A 22596-nucleotide genomic window follows, 5' to 3' on the forward strand; every position below is an offset into this window, starting at 1 on the left:
TGGAGGTGGAAAAGCAGACCCAATTAGTAACCCCCTCTCGGCACACACAAATAATTAGTAACCCACTCTCGGGAACTGGTGAGAACCTGCTGGATCCCACCTCTGCCTCCGGGGGAGGGCGGTATACAAGCCTAATAATAAATTAAAAATAAATAATAATAAGGGGAAGCATGTCAGGACAAGAAATCGTGCCCTGACACGCCTCCTCTCTTGGTACGCCGCAAACAGGAAGAGCATCAGGACAAGATTTCTTGCCCCAATGCACTTCCTGTCCCACTGCGCTTCCTGTCCCACTGCCCCAATGCACTTCTTGCCCCAATGCACTTCCTGCCCCACTCTCTCTCTCTTTGTCTGTCTGTCTCTCTCCCTCCCAGTCTCATAAACAGAAGTGGTGGGAGATTCCCAGTTTGGAATAAGTTGAAGGATTGGGCCGTGAGGTTCGGCAGTTACACCGACCAGTATCTGTATGTTTCCTCCAACAAGGCCAACAGCAGCTTTAGTGAACCAATTCTGTTTGGGGCAAACAGTGCAAGAAAAGCTAAATCCACCCCCTTCCACCATAGTCCTAATCCAAACCAGGACCTCCCACGAGGCCTATTTATGAAAAGAAAATGTGCTACAAATCCAGTGACGGATCTTCCCAAGTTTTGTCGGACTCCACAAGCAGGTGTTAAGCAAGTCTATTTTTCCTGCTAGAGGCCTTAGATATTTGCTCTCCAGTACATAAACATCTGCCCACACCACATGCTTTCGATTAAGGGAGCTTTAATCTTCAAAAGCTTGTGTCGGAATAGAATCTTAGCCTTTTTAGATAGTGCACAGCTCCTGTTTTTACTTCATTTTGCCACAGGCTACTACCCCGTTCCTCTAAAACGGCTGCTGCTTAGGGTAGACTGTGGTCTGACGTTGATGGCCTGGGCTAGCCTGATCTTGTCAGTTCACAGAAGCTTAGCAGGGTCGGCCCTGGTCAATATTTGTGAAGGGAGACCACCAAGGAATACCAAGGGTCGCTGTGCAGAGGAAGAGAATGGCAAACCACCTCAGTCTCCTGCCCTGAAAACCCTTCTGGATTGCCGTGCGTCAGCTGTGACTTGACAGCACTTTGCACCCATACAAGGGAGACGGTGCTGGGCTAGCTAGATTAGGATCCAGTAGTATCTGGAGACCAACAAGACTTTGGGGGTAAGAGCTTTAAGGGTCAACACTCCTTTCATGCTGGGCTACACAGACCAATAGTCCAACTCATAGTTAAAACTGATTTAAATGACCATTAAAAATCATGATCTGGAACTGCAAAATAGTCCCCCTATAATTCAAAGTATACAATTACCGTATATACTCGTGTGTAAGTTGACCCGAAGTATACGATTACCGTATATACTTGTGTATAAGTTGACCCGAATGTAAGTCAAGGCACCTAATTTCACCACAAAAAACTGGGAAAACATTGATTCGAGTATAAGTCTAGGGTGGGAAATGCAGCAGCTACTGGTAAATTTCAAAAATGAAAATAGATGCGGTTGGGCGCTATTTGGGGGTCTCTGCCACTGACCCCCCCCTCACCAATCCCAAGGTCTCTGCCACCGACTGCTCCATCCCGCAGCTTGTCCAGCTCACCCAGGTCGACTGGCTGTCACCTGCCGAGAGCCAGGGGCCGGCCGCCGCTGAGAAGAAGGCAGAGGCAGAGAAAGCGGCTGAAAGGGGGAAGGCAGAGAAGAAGGCAGAGGAGAGCAAAGCAGAGAAGGAGGCTGAGAAAGCGGCTGAAAGAGTGGAGGCAGAGAAGAAGGCAGAGGAGAGCGAAGCAGAGAAGGAGGCTGAAAAAGCAGCTGAAAGGGGGGAGGCAGAGAAGAAAGCAGGAGAGAGTGAAGACGGGAGAGGGGGAACACCACACAAGAATTAAGTGGGACCCTCAGTTGCATATAAGTCGGGGGGGGGCTTTTTAAGCACAAAAATGTGCTGAAAAAGTAGACTTATACGCGCATAAGGTATGTATGAGTTTCAATGAAGCCCAAATTAGGCACATGCTCCTGATGACAGCTCCTTTGGAGAGCGAATTCTATGGCATTCATACCCTGTTGAGACCCTCTCCAAATCTCCAGGAATTTTCTGCAATCCTATTGGTGGTTGGCAACCCTCGTACTTCCTCATTCAAAGGTCACTCTTAAGGCCAAACTGAACTTAACCTGGGAGTGGCTGTTGCGGGTTTTCCAGGCTGTGTGTGGCTGTAGTCTGGCAGCTTTTGCTCCCGATGTTTTGCCTGCATCTGTGGCTAGCATCATCAGAGGCATGACGTGCTTCTCATAGGAGCAGCAGTGGCGTAGGAGGTTAAGAGCTCATGTATCTAATCTGGAGGAACCGGGTTTGATTCCCAGCTCTGCCACCTGAGCGGTGGAGGCTTATCTGGGGAATTCAGATTAGCCTGTACACTCCCACACAGTTTGGAAACCAAGTTTGGAAACCAGCTGGGTGACCTTGGGCTAGTCACAGCTTCTCGGAGCTCTCTCAGCCCCACCCACCTCACAGGGTGTTTGTTGTGAGGGGGGAAGGGCAAGGAGATTGTAAGCCCCTTTGAGTCTCCTGCAGGAGAGAAAGGGGGGATATAAATCCAAACTCCTCCTCCTCCTCCTCCTCTCCATGGCCCAGTGTGGAGCAACATCAGAAGCAAAAACTATTTGACCAGAACCATACAGCCTGGGAAACTCACAACAGCCAGTTTATTTTAGCTATGAAAGTCTTTGATAACCAGGCAGATTTTTTTTTTTAAAAAAAGGAGGGGGTAACTACGTTCTCCAGCATAGTTTTTCTTTATTTATAATTTGTTCATTGTTGGTTCCACATGTCTGCTCTGAAAATCCTTAAAGGTATTGTTACCCATACAGTTTTCTTGAGCTAAATCAGTCTAAGTGGATTTAGATTGGGGAAACAGGAAAGGTGAAACACCCTCTCCATGTGATTGCTAATATTATAGTTACTTTAAGCAGGAGATTCTTAGCCACTATGCCATACAACATTTTTATAGTTCCTCGTTACTAGAGGGGAACCTTTACACACAATGGGGCTTTCCCCACTTACCATTTGCAGCGCGCTACTCCCAGCGTGCTCCCGGCACGAGTGATTTCTGCTACGGGGTTGCGTTTCCCACTGCCCCGTGCATTTCCCACTGCGTTTCCCACTGCTTCATAACAAGAGGGCCGCGTTTATTCAGCGCCAAAAATGATGCGCGATGAAGAGGCGGGAGAGCGGCAACTTTGAGTGACTCGCGTGGTTGCAGCACTTACCGCAAGTGGGGCGCCCGCCGCTGGACCCCGCGCTACTTTCCCGGAGTAGCGCGCAGCAAATGGTAAGTGGGGAAAGCCCCAATGTCTGTTTTGGATGAGAACTACTTCCAAGCAAGATTGTTTTCATGAAGAGATGCTCCCCTCCTTCTTGGTTTCCAAACTGGAACACTTTGTTATTTTGAGACATCCGCACAAGATAGGGTTCTAGCTGCCATCTTGTCGGGTTTTGTTTGTGGTCCATATATTCTTTCCCAAACCTGCTTTAAGTGGATCTTTTTGGAACGAACACAATCCGAATACATTGGCGTGTCAGCACCATTTCCCAAGTACTTTGCTACCACAGAGGGGGTGTTTTTTTGGGGGGGAGGGGGTGTTAAAAAACCCAAAAGCTTTTTTTTTGACCCAAATACCTAGAATGGAATTAAGAGGGGAAGCTGTAGGATGGCCGAAGAGATGTAATTTGTATGTCAATATTGTCCAATAGCAATAGAACACTCATCTATTTTAGGTTAATAGAACTGTTACAGCTGGTAGCTCACACAGGCTGGGCACTTTCGCACATGTAGAATAATGCACTTTCAATGCACTTTGCAGCTGGATTTTACTGTGTGAAGTAGCAAAATCCAATTGCAAACAATTGTGAGAGTGGATTGAAAGTGCATTATTCTACAAGTGCAAAAGTGCCCAGGAAGAAAACGAAAAAGATCAAGAAAGCAGAGCAGCTGTAATGAATATGCCTCCAGCAACCACTACAGACTCGCTCCACAGCAAATATGGAAAAGAAAACTCACAAGTACAAGGAACGCTGTTACCAACACACATACATCATTGCGGTGGCAATTAAAGAAATTAGGAGAAAACTTGTCATGAGCAAGTGCCCAGGATAATTACGGGAGAGCCTCTCATGATTTCCTACAGATGCAAAAGCCGTTTGGTCTACTGGTCAAAATGTTGGGGAAAGATTGGCAGAGACCTAAGCAGAGGTGGGATCCAGCAGGTTCTCACAGGTTCCCGAGAGTAGGTTACTAATTATTTGTGTGTGCCGAGAGGGGGTTACTAATTGGTGATTTTGCCACATGATTTTTGCCTTAGTTACGCCCCTCCTCTCAGCAGTAGCGCGCAGAATTTGAAGCAGTCTAGCAGGAGGTGCACCAGCATGCGTGGCAGCCTGTGCCTGCGTGCATTCGTTTCCCTCCTAAGGACTGGTGCAGCAGCTGCATCCTTGCCACAGCCCCGCCCATGAATGCCCCGCCTCTGAATGCCGGGCCACGCCCCCATTGTGCCCCGCCTAGCCCCATTGGCATTACGCCACTGTTTGAATCCCACCACCATGGGAACCTGTTACTAAAATTTTTGGATCCCACCACTGGACCTAAGTTACCATGAAAGTTAATGAATGACCCTGGGCCAGTCATTTCCTGTCAGCCTATCCTACTTCACAGGGCTGTTGTGAAGAAAACACAGAGGAAGGGAGAACCACATGTGCTGTCTCAGCCCTTCTTGGAAGCAGTTTCTATCCACTGAGGGAAGGGAAGGAGATTCGCTTTTCTTTTTTTTACACAGAGGGTATCCCTTTCTCCCAACAATAACGTATCTAAATGGAATTTCTTCCCAGAAATAAGCAACCCGCGGAATCCATCAAATATTTTTCTTTTGGGCATGGAGTGAATGTCCAGGACGTGAGGTGAATCACGCTGTTATCAAACCCAGGATATCCTGGCTTCGGGAATGACAAAATTTCTGCTGCCCTCCTGACCCCGGACTTTCCACAATTGCTCTTTGAACTGGAAATTGCAGAATAGCAAGAGTGAAAATTTAACTGGGGCAGAATTAGAAACCAAGGATGGCAAATAATTTACCCCATGAGGACTGAAGCTTTCTTTTGTGGATGGCTCTGAGATAAGGTTGCCAACTGCCTGGAGATGCTAAGAAAAACCTCAACTTGCCATCATCATGTCTTCTCAGTTTTATCCGCACAACAACCCTGTGAGGTAGGTTAGGCTGAAAGGCATGACCAGTCCAAGGTCATCCAGGAAGCTGCCATGTCAGAGCGGAGAATCGAACCTGGTTCCCCCATATCCTGGTCCAACGCTCTAACCACGGCACCACACTGGCTCTCATATTAGCCTGCAAGCAGGTGAGGTTATTTAGACTCATGTCTTGAGAAGCTGGAACAGTGCATTTCCCCCCTGGCCTCCTGCCAACCTTATTGGAAATAGATGGAAACCAGTAGACAGGGTTGCCAGTTCTAGACTGAGAAATACCTGGGGGATTTGGAGGCGGAGGCTGAGAAGGGTGGCCTTAGGCTTAGGGCAAGGGACGAGCTTCAATAATGTTATGCCCCCATAGAGGCTTTTGTTATTTCCCCAGTAAGCTGTAGTTTCCCCTTAGCATGGTTTCAGTTCATTGTTAAGTCTTCTAAGGGAGGGTATTTTAGTTAGCCCCTGTCCCTTTAAGACATTTCCCAATAGGCAGTTTCCTTTCTTTACCCAGCAATCCCGTTTTAATTCTAGCCAGTCAGTCTGAGTGAGGTGCTAAGGGTAGTTGGAGACTGGAATATTCGTGACCTCCATATTACTATATTACTATTATATTACTATTAAATTTAACAGCAGTTAGAACACGACAAAGACTGAAAGAACTGAAAGGAAGCAAGACACAGTGGACTTTCTTGAAAGTAACCAAGAGAAGACACAGTCTACAGCTTCAAACCTGCTCAAGACAAGCAAGTACTCTGACTTAGATAGACCCAAGGGAGGAGTTAGGGTCTTGCTTCTCTCAAGTAATAAACCCATTGGAAGAACAGTTGAACCTGGCTTGTGTCTCCCCCACTCTGCCCTAGCCAAGTACAGGACACCTCAAACAGATTCACTTGGGGGGGGGGGCAGAACAATAAGGTATGACTCCATAGTGTCCAACTTCAAAAGTGGCCCTTTTCTCCAGGTAAACTGATCTCTGCTACCAGGAGATCAGTTGGAATAGTGTGAAATCTCCACCTACCCCATGGAGGCTGGCAACCCTTACGTTCTTATGTTCTTAACCCTACCCGTGGGTCTCGTTCTAATTGGTTTGCTCAGATCTCCCCACCACTCACCTATTTCTCCAGATATTCCTGTAGATTTTATTGTTACTTTGGCTCATTCTGCACATGGAGAATAATGCACTTTCAAACTGCTTTCAATGCTCTTTGAAGCTGTGCGGAATGGCAAAATCCACTTGCAAACAGTTGTGAAAGTGGTTTGAAAACGCATTATTTTGGGTGTGCGGAAGGGGCCTTTGACTTCATCTCTTCCAAAGGGAGCCCTACCAGAAGCCATTTTTGTACTCAGATAGTGCTGTAGGGCAGCAACAGGGAAAATAGGATTGCAAACTCCTGCTTTGGAAATACCAGGAGATTTGGGGAATCAAACCTAGGGAGGGTGGGACTTGGGCATAATGCCATAGAGCCCATCTCCCAAAGCAGCCATTCGTCCAGGGGAAGTGAACTCTTGTCTGGAGATCAGTTGTAATCCCAGGAGATCTCTAACTCCCACCTGGACATTAGCAATCTGAAGGGAACGTTTCCTGGCCCCATTTGTGGTCTGGGGGTAGGGGAGGACTGGTTGGCTGGTCACTGTGAGTGAGAGGAAGCGGGCATTTCCGTTTTAATAATCGTAGGAGAGGGACAAATGGTTCAAAATCGAGAAGAAGAAACAGGAGACTTGGTTGCTGCCCAGGTTTTTGTTGACAATAGACCATTCAGCAAGCGATCTGATGAAACCGTTTCCCAAGAAAGCAATAAACTGTTCTTTATCATGCCAGGGGACATCCGGCATTCCTGTCACCTGATCTCTGTGAGTGCAGGTATGTGCTACGGACTCTGGAGAAATGGCAAATGCTGCCGGGGTGGAGGTTGGGGATTAAAATGTGAAATGACCTCCGTGCGCCGGAGCCTTGGGCTCCAAGCAGGGAGAACCGCTGAGCATCAAATTCTGGCCTGAATTGCATTGATCGATTCGGAATGGAGCAGAGAAGGGTTTTGCCGGGCCTCGTTTCTGTTGTGACTTAATTGGATACATTACTGAGCATAGAAAGCACTTTTAACAACTCTAAGGTGACCAGATTGTCACCTTTTAAAACCGGGATGGGGTGGGTGCGCCCCGGGAGCACCCCAGAAGGCAGCGTGGCAGCGCGGGAGGCTGCCGGACTGCCTTCTGGGGCACTACCCTGTTTCCCGCCCTGTCACAGGGCGGGAACCGGGAGCGCCCCAGAAGGCAAAATCGGGACAGGTACAAAACCCCGCGGGACGTGGGACAGATTGGTGTAAGGCGGGACTGTCCCGCCAAAAGCGGGACGTCTGGTCACCTTAAACAACTCTTAAAATGGGTGTGTGTTAAAAGCCTTCAAGTCACTTCCAATCTATTGCAGCCTATGAATCAACGTCCTCCGAAACATCCTATTATTATAGTCTTATTTAGGTCTTGCAAACTGAGGGGCGTGGCTTCTTTTATTATCAGTCCATGACATTTGGATATTCTGCTTTCCCTACTGCCTTCAGCCTTTCCAAGCATGATTGTCTTTTCCACTGACTCTTGTTGTCTTCTCATAATGTGACCAAAGTATGACAGCTTTATTTAGTCATTTTAGCTTCCAGGGACAGTCCAGGTTTGATCTGATCTAGAGCCTGTTTGTTTGTTTGCGGTCCATATCTGTAACACTGTCTTCCGAAAGTCAAACCCCCATCTCCTAAAACAGAAGTGTCATTGGGGTTTGTGGATGGATGCCATCAGATGTATATCCGTGGCCTCTATATCTGACTTTCCTCCAGAATTCTGCCATACTTTGTGGAGAGTAGGCTGACCAGACATCCCGCTTTTGGCGGGACAGTCCCGCCTTCAAACAATTTGTCCTGCGTCCCGCGGGTTATTTCAATTGTCCCGATTTTTGGAAGGCTGCCGCACTGCCTTCTGGGGTGCAAGGCAGTGCGGCAGCCTCCCGCGCGCGCGGCTGCAGGAGCACGGCCTTCTGGGGCACTGCCGTTTCCTGCCCTGTGACAGGGAGGGAAATGGCAGCGCCCCAGAAGGCAGTGCGCTCCTGCGGCTGCACGCGCATGGCCGCCCACCTACCCGCTTGTCCCGGTTCACAAAGGTGACCATCTGGTCACCTTAGGAGAGAGGGAAATAGATATTCTTGTATAGCAAGCCCGCAAACACACGAGTCTGTCTGTTGCACCATCAGTCTCCTGAACCAGACACCACTGCAAATTGTATGCATAGGACAAAGAGAGAAGTGCAGTTATAAAACTTTCTAATTCGTAGCAATGCTGTTATGTTTAACAGTAGCCAGAGGACATGCCCTAAGATCGCATGACCTTAATTCTGGTAGAACAGGGCTTAAAGACTGCTGCACAAAATGTTTTAATTGGTGTGCCTCTCAAAGTTGTTGTTTTCAACCTTTCCTCATTCAGTTAATCTTTGTCTGGGACCCCAGAAATGTTTGTTTGTTTGTTTGTTTGTTTATTAATTATATTTTTAGACCGCCCTCCCCTCCTTCTGCTTGGGCTCAAGCCACACCATTTTATTCAAGCACCACAAAGATTTATGAACTGGAAACCAATTTTATGATTTAAGCATGATTAACTTCAGAGGGAAAGACCAGAGGGGAATAGCCTGGTGTAAAGAAGAATAAGAGACATTCGGGCAGTGATTTTGCAAGAATCAAAAAGCTTGCCATGGTCGATTCCGCACTTGCGTTATCAACCTAAGTTTGAGCTGCGTTCAACCTAAGTGCTCTGCACAACTACTGGGATCGACGTGGTTTTGTACCAGCTTCACCCCGTGTAATTATCAAATTTCCGACTCCAGTTGGGAACTGCTACTTTTTCAGGGAACCACGTTCCAACTCAGCTCGATTCCAGTAAAGTGCGGAATCTCTGGTGCCAGGAGTCCCCCATTCAGCCAATCACAGCTGAGTGTTTCGGGCATGCGTACAGCTGGCCAATCAAAAAACGCCACCTTCGTCCCTCCATTCCTGTGGCAGTTTTTTTGTAATGGGTGTGGGGATAGACGGAACATGGCCGTAGAACAGTAGCCAATTGGAATGGAGCGGCGAAGAGGCACAGGATGATTCCGCCCTCCGAGCTGGGATCAAGCTGGTTGCAGTGGGGAACAACAATGGCTTCGACCTAGGTTAGTACCCTTCTCAGGGAACTGGGTCGAACCTATTTTACTCGTGTGCGGAATCGCCCCATAAAACAAGAGACAGAGAGTGCTGCGGTTCTGCATGCTGCAGTGTTCTCTTGCTTTTCTTGCAATCATCTTCCGCTGTGTTGGAGCATCCCTGCATTGCAAGTGGACTTGTAGGATTGCCAATTCGGAGTTGAACAATTCCTGGAGATTTGGGGGCAGAGTCTGGGGAGGGTGGGATTTGGAGGAAGGGGAGGGAGCTCAGAAGGGATGTGATGTCATTTTGTCCAAGGGAACTTAGTTCCAGGCGCTGAGATTGCAAATGATTGGATGACTTGATCGCTCTTGATGCAGAAGTGTGGTAGAATCACCCACCCAGAATCACCCTGAACATGCGACTCTGCATGATTCTGGGCTCCAATCAGGACTCACACACAGAACAGCCACTCGGTCAGAAGCAGCAGGAATGCTCCTCTAAGGCCCCTTCTGCACATGCAGAGTAATGCACTTTCAGTCCACTTTCACAAATGTTTGCAAGTGGATTATGCTATTCCGCACAGCTGCAAAGTGGATCGAAAGTGCATTATTCTGCATGCTTGGAAGGGGCCTATGTGCAGAAGATTCTTATCCTTTCAAAAAGTAAATCTTCTGAGACGCAATGTAAAGAATGTGCATGTAATTGTTATTTATAAAACATGTAAGCTCGAGCTATCAGAGGCCTGGGCAATTCTGTTCCGAGGGGTGTTTCCCTACAGTCAGGAACAGGCTGTGCATGGAGAGCTGTCGGGATAGAGAGCAGAGTCTGTTATGCTTTCAAATGAGAGGAAAGGCGTTTTCTGCTGAGCGTTAGGACTCAGACCCCCCAGGGCCTCGTGGCAGGCCCCAGCAGGTAAAACATCAACCCTGAAGTGCTAATTTAACAGCAGAAAATTTTTAAACAGAGGCAGGTCTAGACGTCTCCTGGTGGATTAACTGAAGTGACTCAGAGCAGCAGCTGGGAGGGGAGAGGGAGATACCGAATCTGGAATTTCAAGTGGGTTGCGCAGCGCGGCGGAGGGAGTGTGGGAGAGGCCGAGAGGCACAACTCCCGGGTTCCCTAAAACCGGAGTGGAATCCGGCACATTAGAGCAAGGGGGAGATGGCTGAGATGCCTGAAAGGAGAAAGAGGGAGGGGAACCGAGACAGAAAAAAGTGTTTCATGATTTACAGCCAAGCTGGGAGACGCACAGACTGGTGTACAAGTCTGTACTTTGAGGTATGGGATTTTGGAGGCAGGTCTCCGGGAAGGGGCAGGGAATAGGCTGCTGTGAGGCAAGGTAAGGCAGGCCCCTTGAGGAACGGATTATGGAAGCCGTGGCAGGTTTCGGATTGGGAAAGAAAGCAGCGCTACCAGGAAGTTGCGCAAAACCGACTTCACGACGATGAACAGAAGGCCATGGCGGTGGATAGAGCTTCATATTCATGAGCAAAGGTGGGATCCAGCAGGTTCTCACAGGTTCCTGAGAGTAGGTGACTAATTATTTGTGTGTGCCGAGAGGGGGTTACTAATTGGTGATTTTGCCACGTGATTTTTGCCTTAGTTACGCCCCTCCTCTGCTCCTCAGCAGTAGCGCGCAGAACTTGAAGCAGTCTAGCAGGAGGTGCACCGCCTGCGTGCATTTGTTTCCCGCCCAAGGACCAGCGCAGTGGCTGTGTCCTTGCCACAGCCCCGCCCAGGAATGCCCGGCCATGCCCCTGTGGTGCCCCGCCCAGCCCCATTGGCACTACGCCACTGTTTGAATCCCACCACCATGGGAACCTGTTACTAAAATTTTTGGATCCCACCACTGTCATGAGTAGTATGTAAGTGGTGGTAGAGAGTGTCGCCAAGTCACAGGCAACCTGTGGAGACCTGTAAGTTTATCAAGGCAAGGGCTGTTCAGAGGTGGTTTGCCATTGCCTGCCTCTACGATAGCAACCATGGATTTCCTTGGCGGTCTCCTACCCTGCTCTGCTTCCAGCTGTATAACTGAAAGTGAAGTCACTGTGTCATACAGTGCAGGTCACTTCCAGATTCCTACCACTGAGCACTAGTGAGGGTTTCTTCCACCAGCACCCAGTATCTGGCAATGCTAGTCTTATGAGCAGTGGTGGGATCCAAACATTTTAGTAACAGGTTCCCATGGTAGTGGGATTCAAACAGTGGCGTAGAGACAATGGGGATGGGCGGGGCACGATGGGGGCGTGGGCGGGCATTCCAGGGGCGGGGCATTAATAATTTCTCTGTTACTGTTAAAAACTCTTACTGTAAAAAAAGTTCCTAATTTCCAGCTGGTATCTTTCTGTCCATAATTTAAACTCATTATAGCAAGTCCTATCGTCTACTGCCAACAGAAACAACTACTTCTCCTCTAATTGACTGCCTGTCAAATACTTAATACTTTCAAATACTTGATTTTGTTTCTAGAAATCAAAAGAAGGATACTTTCCTTAAACCAGGAACTTTACCATATTTCTAAAACATGTTTTTAAAACAGCCCAACAGGGAGAATTATCCCGTTTTCTACCTTCGCTAACCAGCCACATAGGAAACAACAGGACTTCATGATTTTTGGACCTAATGGAATTTCTAACAGGAAAAGCGGACCCGATTAGTAACCCCCTCTCGGCACACACAAATAATTAGTAACCCACTCTCGGGAACTGGTGAGAACCTGCTGGATCCCACCTCTGCGTATGAGGTGTTTCCAGGTGCCTTATCTGCTCTATATTGCTACTTAAAAATGGCTGTCGTTTGTAGGCCTCAGTGTGTCATTTGTAGGCCTCAGTGTGTCGTTTGTAGGCCTCAGTAAGAAATGCTGAGGTGTTAAGGCATGTCAAGTTAAAGAGACCCCCACAACATTACAGTCCCCCCCAAAAGTGGAGTTTTTGTTTTGTATTTAGAGGTCGTACATAATTTGTGGCCTTTACTGAAAGCCCTTCATGGCCTGGCACTCTTATACCTCTTGAACTACATCGCCATGTATATTCCTATATACCAATTTCATTCCTCAGATGGTCTCCTCATCGTGACCTCATTTAGGGTGGTCTGTTTAACAGCTTTTAGGCCATGGACATTCATGGTGAGAGCTTCATTCTTCACGAACAGCAGTGGTGTAGCACCCACGGAGCAGAGGGGGCAATGCCCTGGGCGCACCCCAGGGGGCGTGGCAGGGGCATGGCAGGGGCATTCCAGGACGGGGCGGGCTCAACTGGCACCTTCATTTGCTGTTTTCAGGAATGCATGTTAGACTGCTGTGTTCCAGAGGGCATTGGGTGAAGAGTACATTATTTTTAGACTGTGTCCTCTAACTGTATCATTTGGATTTCAAGGACACATAATGGTTTTTAACCCATGTTCGTATATTGGTTTTAACTTGTTGAGTCCTAATAAAGTTTTGACCTGGCAGGGTAGAAATATTTTAAACAAACAAATAAGTTTAGCTCGTGCTAGTCCAGCTCTGGTCAAACCTGAGCTAAAATTCACTCACGTCATGCTAGGGTTGCCAACTTCCAGTTTTCCAGAATGAAAACTGACCTCTGGGCTAAAAGGTTCGGTTTCCCTGGAGTATATAACTGCTTTGGAGTGTAGGCACTACGGCATTGCATCCCTCCCTTCCTAAACTCTGCCTTCTCCAAGCTCTACCTCCGAAATCTCCAGGAATTCCCTAATCCAGAGTTGACAGCCCTATGTGAAGCCCATTTGCTGCTCTGCCCTCTCAGCCTAACCTACCTCACAGGGTTATTATGAGGATGTATATATAACTAGGTGGCTCCTGGTATTACAACTGATCTCCAGGTGGCAGATCAGTTCACCTGGAGAAAACGGCGGCTTTGGAAAGAGGGCTATATCACATAATACTGCTCTGAAATGAAGTCCCTCCAACCCTTCCCTTCCCAGATTCCCCACCCCATCCAAAGGAGATGTCCAAATATGTTACTGTAGGCACAGTGGTGGGATCTAAAAATTTTAGTAACTGGTTCCCATGGTGGTGGGATTCAAACTGTGGCGTAGTGCCAGCAGCAGGCTGGGCCAGGGGCACAATGGGGAAGTAGCCCGAGGAGACATTCTGGGGGCGGGGCATTCCTGGGCGGGGCTGTGGCAAGGACGGAGCTGCTGCGCCAGTCCTTGGGCGGGAGATGAATGCACGCAGGCACAGGTTGCCACACACGCCGGTGCACCTCCTGCTAGACTGCTTCAAGTTCTGCGTGCTACTGCTGAGAGGAGGGGCGTAGCTAAGGCAAAAATCACGTGGCAAAATCACCCATTAGCAACCCCCTCTCGGCACACACAAATAATTAGTAACCTACTCTCGGGAACCTGTGAGAACCTGCTGGATCCCACCTCTGTGTAGGCAGCACGGACGTACGCCCTGGCAGAGAGGTGAATCTGCTGACAGGCAGCCACTGCCACCCACCAAAACAGCCAGATGCAGCGGCATACACCATGTCAGTGCTCCTACGCCCCTGCTGCTTGTGAGGGCACTGCAGGAGCGTTCCAGATGCATAGTCAGGGCAGAGGCAATGTTAGTCGGCTTCTACTCCTGCTCCACCCCCCGAAATGCCACCACCTGGCTCTTGGAGTTAATCCACCTTTTTGGTGGCATATGTCCATGGGAGCCCTATGGAGGACTTTCCAGCAGCGGGGGTGGGGGGCTTTTGTACCTTTTTGGCTTTGTGCACCACGAGAAAACCTTCCTGAGAATAGTGGGGCTATGGCGCCACATCCGGGTGCCCACCCACTTGTATGAAGCTGCCCACCCCCCAAATCTCCAGGTATTTTCCAATCTGGAACTGGCAACTTTCTCTGCCGCCCTGAGAGGTCCTTCGAAGAAGGCTGAATTTTATGTGTGTGTGTGTGTGTGATATCTAAATTGCCATCATGGGAGAAACTGTCTTTCAAACATAGTTTTGTACATCCTGCAGAATGAGAGGATTGGGGACAAGAAGGCTGATGATTTTCTTCAGCTGAAAGAAGAAGAAGAGTTTGGATTTCTAGCCCCCCTTTCTCTCCTGCAGGAGACTCAAGGGGGCTGACAATCTCCTTGCCCTTCCCCCCTCACAACAAACACCCTGTGAGGCAGGTGGGGCTGAGAGAGCTCCGAGAAGCTGTGACTAGCCCAAGGTCACCCAGCTGGCGTGTGTGGGAGTGCACAGGCCAATCTGAATTCCTCAGATCAGCCTCCACAGCTCAGGCAGCAGAGCGGGGAATCAAACCCGGTTCCTCCAGATTAGATACACGAGCTCTTAACCTCCTACGCCACTGCTGCTCCCTTTAAGAGCCTTTAAAATAGCTGACGGGGGCTTTGGAGTTATGTAGAACCCTTCCTCCACCGCAAGGTATACAGAGTGAAAACAAAAAACAGATATGCTGTAGCCGGGCTGCGGGTTACCTGAGAGTAGTTGTGGGTGATAGGTCTGTTTGCATGATCAGATGCAGATGGCTGGATGCATTCATGCAGGGGGGAAAAATGTCATCTCCACTTGAGAACAGAGAAGTTGCAGAGACAGGACCCACACTTGGTTGCAATCAGATTTTCTTCCCTGTTTAATATTAATGGGCCAGAAGTGTCCTGTTGATTGGGATGGAGGTGATCAGATGACAAACAAATGAACTCAGCCGTCGGAGGGACGGTGAGTGGCAGATATCTCAAATTTGCACTCTATTACTGATCCACCAGCAGTGATGAGGTCTTCTGGGATATGCTGCAAACAACCACTGGCTCAGAAGGAGGGGGTGTTTCTTAAGCACACTGATAACTTGCAAGGTCAGCATTTACAAATATGCATCAGTCAAAAGTCAGCTTGCAGACACTGAGACATCCACAGTCATTAGGTGGGTTCGTAGGAAGGCTACGTAGGAAGAAGGATAAGAATGGTAGTTGGAACATGGTGGTGGGATCCAAACTGTGGCGTAAGCGCCAATGGGAGCTGGGTGGGGCCGCGACTTGGGGGGTGTGGCCGGGCATTCCAAAGGGATGGGGCATTCCCACCAGAGGCGGGGGGGGGCTGTGAGCTGGGACGTAGCAGCTGCACAGGGGTCACTTGGGTGAAATGAATGCAGAGGCGCCCAGGCTGCCTGCGCCAGTGCACCTCCTGCTAGACTGCTTCAAGTTCTGCGCGCTACTGCTGAGAGGAGGGGCGTAACTAAGGCAAAAATCACGTGGCAAAATCACCAATTAGTAACCCCCTCTCAGCACACACAAATAATTGGTAACCTACTCTTGGGAACCTGTGAGAATCCCACCTCTGTTTATACCCCACCTTTCTCTCCTGTAAGAACACTCAAGACAGCTTACAAACTCCTTTCCTTTCTTGCCACAACAGATACTTTGTGAGGTAGGTGAGGTTGAGAGAGTTCCCAAGAACTGTGACTGGCCCAAGGTCACCCAGCAAGCTTCATATGGATGAGCAGAGAAACAAATCTAGTTCACCAGATGAGAGTTGGCCACTCACGTGGAGGAGCGGGGAATCAAATCCTGTTCTCCAGATTAGAGTCCACCGCTCCTAGACATTACACCATGTTGGAAAGGACCTCTCTGTGGTGAGTGATCCTGGCCCCAACATACTTCCTACCAAAGTGTGTGGGCGTTTCCCCACTCACCATGACCCCCTCTGTGCCGTGTGCTGCTCTCAGCACGCGTCATTTCTGGCGCGTGCCCAGGCGTCCCCACGACCCTGCGCGGGGGGGTCATCAAAAGGTACCGTTTACAAGAGCGGCAGGAATGACGCGCGCTGAGGGGGCAGCGACAGCAGCAGCATCGGGGCGGCTGCGTTGTCGCCGCCCCTGTCGTGGGGAGTGCCGGGGGACCCCGCGCTACTTGAGGAGAGTAGCGCGGGGCTTAAGATAAGTGGGGAAAAGGCCCTGGGTCTCTGCAACTCTTCCAACAGAACAAGGGGTCAGAACTTCTCCCATTTTAGTGTCTGGGTTAGGCAACAAGCAATGCTAAAGAAGTCCAACTTGGGAGGCCAAACTGGAATCATTCCTGTCTGACTGAAATCTGTTGTCCCTTTCGACAAAAGAAATGGAAAATGGAAACAGAGTCATGCTAGGAGCTAGTGGTAGACTTAGGTTGTCACTCCTGCCCTGGATGCTCTATGGAGTGGCAGGAGCAAAATGAGGAGGGGATGGCACTGCATGGCACCATTTGCCCAGTCTTCACTACCCCTCCCCACCCCCACCCCCACCCCGGCCCAATACTCCCAGCTGACAACCCTACTAGTGGCTAAGAGAGCAAAGCTGTGATCTCAGAGGCTGCTGGTACAAATCTCAGCCACAGACTCTCTGGTTGGCCTTGAACAAGCTATTCTGTCTCTCAGCCTTGATAAATAATATAGGCTCAGTCGACAACAATAGAAGACTGTCAGGGTATTATAAAATTACTGTGATATATGGGGTGTTTTGAATGCTAAAAGTGCTATACAATTATTCATGTCCAGTATTACTCAAAGACCGGGTTTCAGCTGAAGACCGGGTTTCAGGCAAGTAGACATAGCCGCTAGCCCAAAACACACAATGCAGTGAACGTGTGTAAAACTTGTGTACTTTGCACAGTTAGATTTTGTTTTATAGGCATACAAAGTATTACATTCAACACACAAATAGCTGAATGTGTGGTTTTAACCTCACATTCATCTAGATACTGGTCCCTGGTTTTATTTTTAAAGTGGATGTGTGCAGAGGTGGGATCCAGCAGGTTCTCACCAGTTCCCAAGAGGGGGTTACTAATTATTTGTGTGTGCTGAGAGGGGGTTACTAATTGGGTCCGCTTTTCCGTCTCCACGCCCTCGCCTCCCCGAGAGGCACACTGCCTTTGAACGTGAAGGTTCCATATAGCAATTGCGACTAATAATGTAACTCCCTGAACTGGGTTAATCTCTTTCAGGTACTGCAATTCATTGATTCTCAGCCTTTCGTACCTTTTATCTCACCAGTCTCTAGCAAAGAACCTGTGTGTGTTCACCATTGCTGTGTTCAGTTTTGTGAGTTGGGGCATTTTCTATAATGTGACGATGATTTAGAAATGACCTGGTGCAAAAAAAATTTTTGGGGTTGTGGTGGGGTGGCTGCCCATGGGGGGGGGGCATCCAACTCAGGTTTTGCCCAGGGCTCATGTTTGCCTAGGTACGCCTCTGCCCCCTTTGCTGAGGGGGGGGGGGCTGGCGAGGGAACCTGTTACTAAAATTTTTGGATCCCACCACTGGATGTGTGCTAGCCACCATAGAAGTCGTCAAAAACAGAAGACGCTTATCTAGTGAACTGGGTTTGTTTCCTTGCTGCTACACATGAAGCCTGCTGGATGACCTTGGGCCAGTTACAGTTCTCTCAGCCCTCTCTCAGCCCCACCTGCCTCACAAGGTGTCTGTTGTGGGGAGAGGAAGGGAAGAAGTTTGCAAGAGTCCTTGGGGTTGAGAAAAGTGGGATATACATCCAAACTCTTCTTCTTTGTGGTTGGGGGTCCTAAAAGGTTCCCTGTTGTCCCCAGTGAAGTTTAATATCTACATGAAACTATTGGGAGAGAACGTCAGGGGATCTAGACTACACCTTAGCAGCTGCGTCAGGTAGGTTTGTGGATGTCCTGAACAGGTGCCTGGAGATGGTATATGGTGCCGCCCCAAAGCCAATCGAACGGGTGAAGTGCTTGGACAATACTGAGTTGGTGCGTAGCGGGCAACGCCGCGTTGAGATAACTGAGTGATAAGGACTGCAAACTCTTGTTGGTGTTCTCGTTGTTAGTAACGGTAATGGTGAAGACGCTGCTACGTTCTATGCAGGGGAATTAGGAATGTGGGATATGATTGATCAAGGGGAACTCGGTGATGGCGTGGCTGCCATGAACAGTTGGGTTCAAAGGTGTTGTTCCAACCTCCTAACATTTCAAACAAAGCTTGAACACAAGAATTTGCACCAATTTAATTCAAAAGAGCCAGCATCAGAAATGTCAATATTCAGGAAGTGCCCATAGGGCATGTGAAAGGTTTATTCAGCACAAAATATCCCCAACATCTTTCAACGGCGAAACGTCGCGCTTCAAGAGACGAAAGCTGCTTTAAGGTGAGATTCTAAGCACTTCGCGTTATCGACCTAAAGGATTCGAGCTTCGTTCGACCTAGATTATCCGCACAACCACTGGGAACAGATGTGGTTTTGTACCAGCTTAGCCCCATGTAGCGATCAAATTTCCAACTCCGAAGTTAGGAACTACTACTTTTCAGAGAACCTTCGAACCAGGCTCAATACGATTCCAGTAAAGTCGCGGAATCTCTGGTGTAGAGGAGTCCCTCATTCAACAAATCACAGCTGAGTGTTTCGGAACATGCGTGCGAGCTGGCCAATCAAAAAAGCGCCACCTTAAGTCCCTCCATTTCCTGTAGCAGTTTTTTAAATAGCGATGCGTGGGGATAAGGCAGAACTTATGGCCATCGAACAGTAATAATCGGACCGGAGCGGCGAAGAGGCACAGTATGATTCTGCCCTCCGAGCTGGGATCAAGCTGGTTGCAGTGGGGAACAACAATGGCTTCAACCTAGGTTAGTACCCTTCTCAGGGAACTGGGTCGAACCTATTTTACTCGTGTGCGGAATCTCCCTTATTGTGGGAAAGGGATGGCCAGCGGATTCAGGCAGGCTTCTTGTGTTTGAGAGAGCACCCAGACTAAAGGGAAAACACCAAAAGCAGAGAGTGGGAAGAAAGCAAATCATGGGAAGGAGTTATATCAACCCGGCTTGCCCAAAACACTTGTTAGGCCAGGTCAGGACATCTCCTTCCTGAACTGTCATCACATCGTTTATGTTTCTTTTTCCGCTCCTGGTGAGGGAATATTTTCCACTTGTTTTGTGAAGAAGGTTTGCGTGTGTGTGTAAAGTGTCGCCAAGTCGCAGCCAGCCACGGCTACCCAGTAGCAAGAGCCTAGTAGAAGTGGTTCTATATAGAGACCCAGGAATTCCTTGGTGGTCTCCCATCCAAATACTAACCAAGACCACCCCTGCTTAGCTTTAGGAGATCTCACAAGATCAAGCTAGCTTGGGCCACTCAGGTAAGAAGCAAGGATTGCTTAGGGTTCAGGAATATCAGCCAAGTACTCCCATGGGTATTGGAAATATATGTGTACTCTTTGCTCATCCTTTTTACTGACCCTGCTCATGTTTCAACGGCGTAGAAAGGAATGAATTTGGTTGTAGAAAAGGAATGGTTGTAGAAATTCGGTGTAGAAAGGAATGAATTAGGAGCAGCAGTGGCGTAGTGGTTAAGAGCAGGTGCATTCAAATCTGGAGGAACCGGGTTTGATTCCCCGCTGTGCCGCCTGAGCTGTGGAGGCTTATCTGGGGAATTCAGATTAGTCTGTGCACTCCCACACACGCCAGCTGGGTGACCTTGGGCTAGTCACAGTTCTTCTGAGCTCTCTCAGCCCCACCCACCTCACAGGGTGTTTGTTGTGAGGGGGGAAGGGCAAGGAGATTGCAAGCCCCTTTGAGTCTCCTACAGGAGAGAAGGGGGGGGATATAAATCCAAACTCTTCTTCTTCTTCTCTTCTTAAGAATTTTTCATTTATTTGTTTTATGTCGAGGCCCTGCGTCACCTTTCCCCGGTAAAAAAAAGGAGCCCAAAGTATCGCGACATTGGTCTCCCCTCCTCCTCCACACAGCAACCATGTGAGATTAAGAACTAAATCGGAGTATTGTATCATTCGCCCATGAGCACCCAGCAAGTTCCATGGCGGAGTGGAGATTCGAACTTGGACCTCCCAGAACCTAGTCTAATATAGCCAACTGCCACACCACTTTGACTCTTCATGTGCTTCTTGCCATCAATGGTGAACCACATTCCATTTTTTGGCAAGGTGCCTGAGGGGGGAGTGGCTGGCCAGTTTCAGGCCGTCCTGGAGAAGACAGACTCTCTAGAACGATTGCAATCTGGATTGAGGGCTGGGTCTGAGACAAAAATAGTCTTAGGGGCTTTCCCCACTGACAGAGTTGAACTGGTTTCTACCTAGGTTCGCCTCAGTGTATCCCCATTGCTACCGAGCTCAACATTGTTTTGTCTCAGTTCCCCCCCGCCCCAGAACTGCGACATCCTTGTCGCAGTTATGAACTATACTTCCCACTCTGCGGAACAAAGGTGCGATACGGCCGGAAGCTTAGAGTGGGGAAGCTTATCAAGCGACACCTCATCCGTTCAACCAATCCGCGAGGTCACTGCTTTGTGGCATCGCCCAGAAGCGGGAGAGTCGTGGCAGGCAGAAAGCGCATGTAACTGTAAACTGTAAATTGTAAAAACTGTTTTAAAAAAAGAATGCTCCCGTTTCCCGCCATAACACAAGCTCCAATCACGATCGAGGAGCGAAACAGGCACCAAGATGATCCCGCCCACTTAGCTCGGTTCCAGGGGGCCAACTCAGTTGCTGTGGGGACACCCTGGAATCGCCCTCCACTGAAGGGAACCCTTCTGTAGTGGCGAAAGCCCTTTAGTTGTCCTGATGGATGAGCTTGGCCAGGAAAATAACAGGGTTAATGCATCCATATTGGTTCTCACTGACCTCTCTGCCATTTCTGGAACCATCGACCTTTTTGTGGGAGCGAGAGTGGCGTACCATGCATGCTTCAGTGGTTCTGTTCTTACTTGACTGGCCGATTCCAAAAGCTGGTCCGGGGGGGGGGGTTTGCTATGTGACCCCATGGCAAACAAGCACAGTGTAGTGGTTAAGAGTGGTGGACTCTAATCTGGAGAACCAGGTTTGCTTCCTTACTCCTCCATATGAAGCCTGACAGGGACCTTGGGCCAGCCACAGTTCTCTCAGAACTCTCTCAGTCCAGTCAGAGGCAGGCAAAGGCAAACCACCTCTGAAGGTCTGTTGCCTTGAAAACCCTAGAGCAGTGATGGCAAACCTTTTTGAGACCGAGTGCCCAAATTGCAACCCAAACCCCACTTATTTATCGCAAAGTGCCAACATGGCAATTTAACCTGAATGCTGAGGTTTTAGTTTAGAAAAAACCGGTTGTGGGAGGGTGATTTTTCACCTCCCACATGATGAACTCTGTGTTCGCATGCCCACAGAGAGCTCTCCGAGTGCCACCTCTGACACCCGTGCCATAGGTTCACCATCACTGCCCTAGAGGGTCCCCATAAGTCAGCTGGGATTTGACAGCATTTTCCACCACCAGAGCTTGCAAAGAAGAATTTTCTATTGTGGATTCCCCTCCCCCGCAGAAATTGAGCTCTCCTGATAGAAGCAATATCTGTCAAATCAGTTTAGATCCATGGTGTGAGTTCAGAAATTCCTGGAGGGACTTCAGCAAGACATACTGCCTTCTTAGAGTCTACCTTCCAAAGCAGCCATTTTCTTCAAGATATCTGATCTCCGTTGCCCGGAGACCAGTTGAAATCCAAGCTCTCCAGCCGCCTGGAACGTTGGCAACCCCAGGCAGGTGTACCTATGCTCTTAATCCATTCACATGACCCACCTGCCCTTTCTTTCCAACCCCCCACTCTGTTCATAAGTAGTGTCACGAAACCCAGACACTTCCCAAAGCTCAAGGTCGCCGCAGGGGGCTGATTGTTTGCCAGAGGCGGCCGAGTGCAGTGGCTTGATGGAGCTTCTTTGAAAACACAGCACAAAAGGGGGCCCATCCCAGCAACCCCTCTGAATCCCTCAAGCTGCCATTCCCTTCTCTCTAACCCAGCCCACATCCTCTTTTCATAGTACTCAAGGGGAGATTAAGCCCTCTAAACAAAAGAACTACTCCCCCGTCCCCCGCTCCACCCCAAACACGCACAACCTTGGATTCTATAGCACAATCCAGGTGCTCCCTTCGATTAACTCTATTGCATGCACTATCTTTATTGAAGCGTGTGTTGCGGAGGGGGGGAGGGGCTGTAGTTGTGTTAGTCAAAATCCAAGGCTTTTCTTATATAGAAAAAGCGGCAGAGGAACGGGGATCGCTTTGGTGGTGAAGGGGGTTGCTGTCAGAGGTGGGATCCAGCAGGTTCTCACAGGTTCCCGAGAGTAGGTTACTAATTATTTGTGTGTGCCGAGAGGGGGTTACTCATTGGTGATTTTGCCACATGATTTTTGCCCCTCCTCTCAGCAGTAGCGCGCAGAGCTTGAAGCAGTCTAGCAGGAGGTGCGCAGTGTGGC

This window comes from Sphaerodactylus townsendi, unplaced genomic scaffold (genome assembly GCF_021028975.2).
Source record: "Sphaerodactylus townsendi isolate TG3544 unplaced genomic scaffold, MPM_Stown_v2.3 scaffold_25, whole genome shotgun sequence".
In the NCBI taxonomy this organism is placed as follows: domain Eukaryota; kingdom Metazoa; phylum Chordata; class Lepidosauria; order Squamata; family Sphaerodactylidae; genus Sphaerodactylus; species Sphaerodactylus townsendi.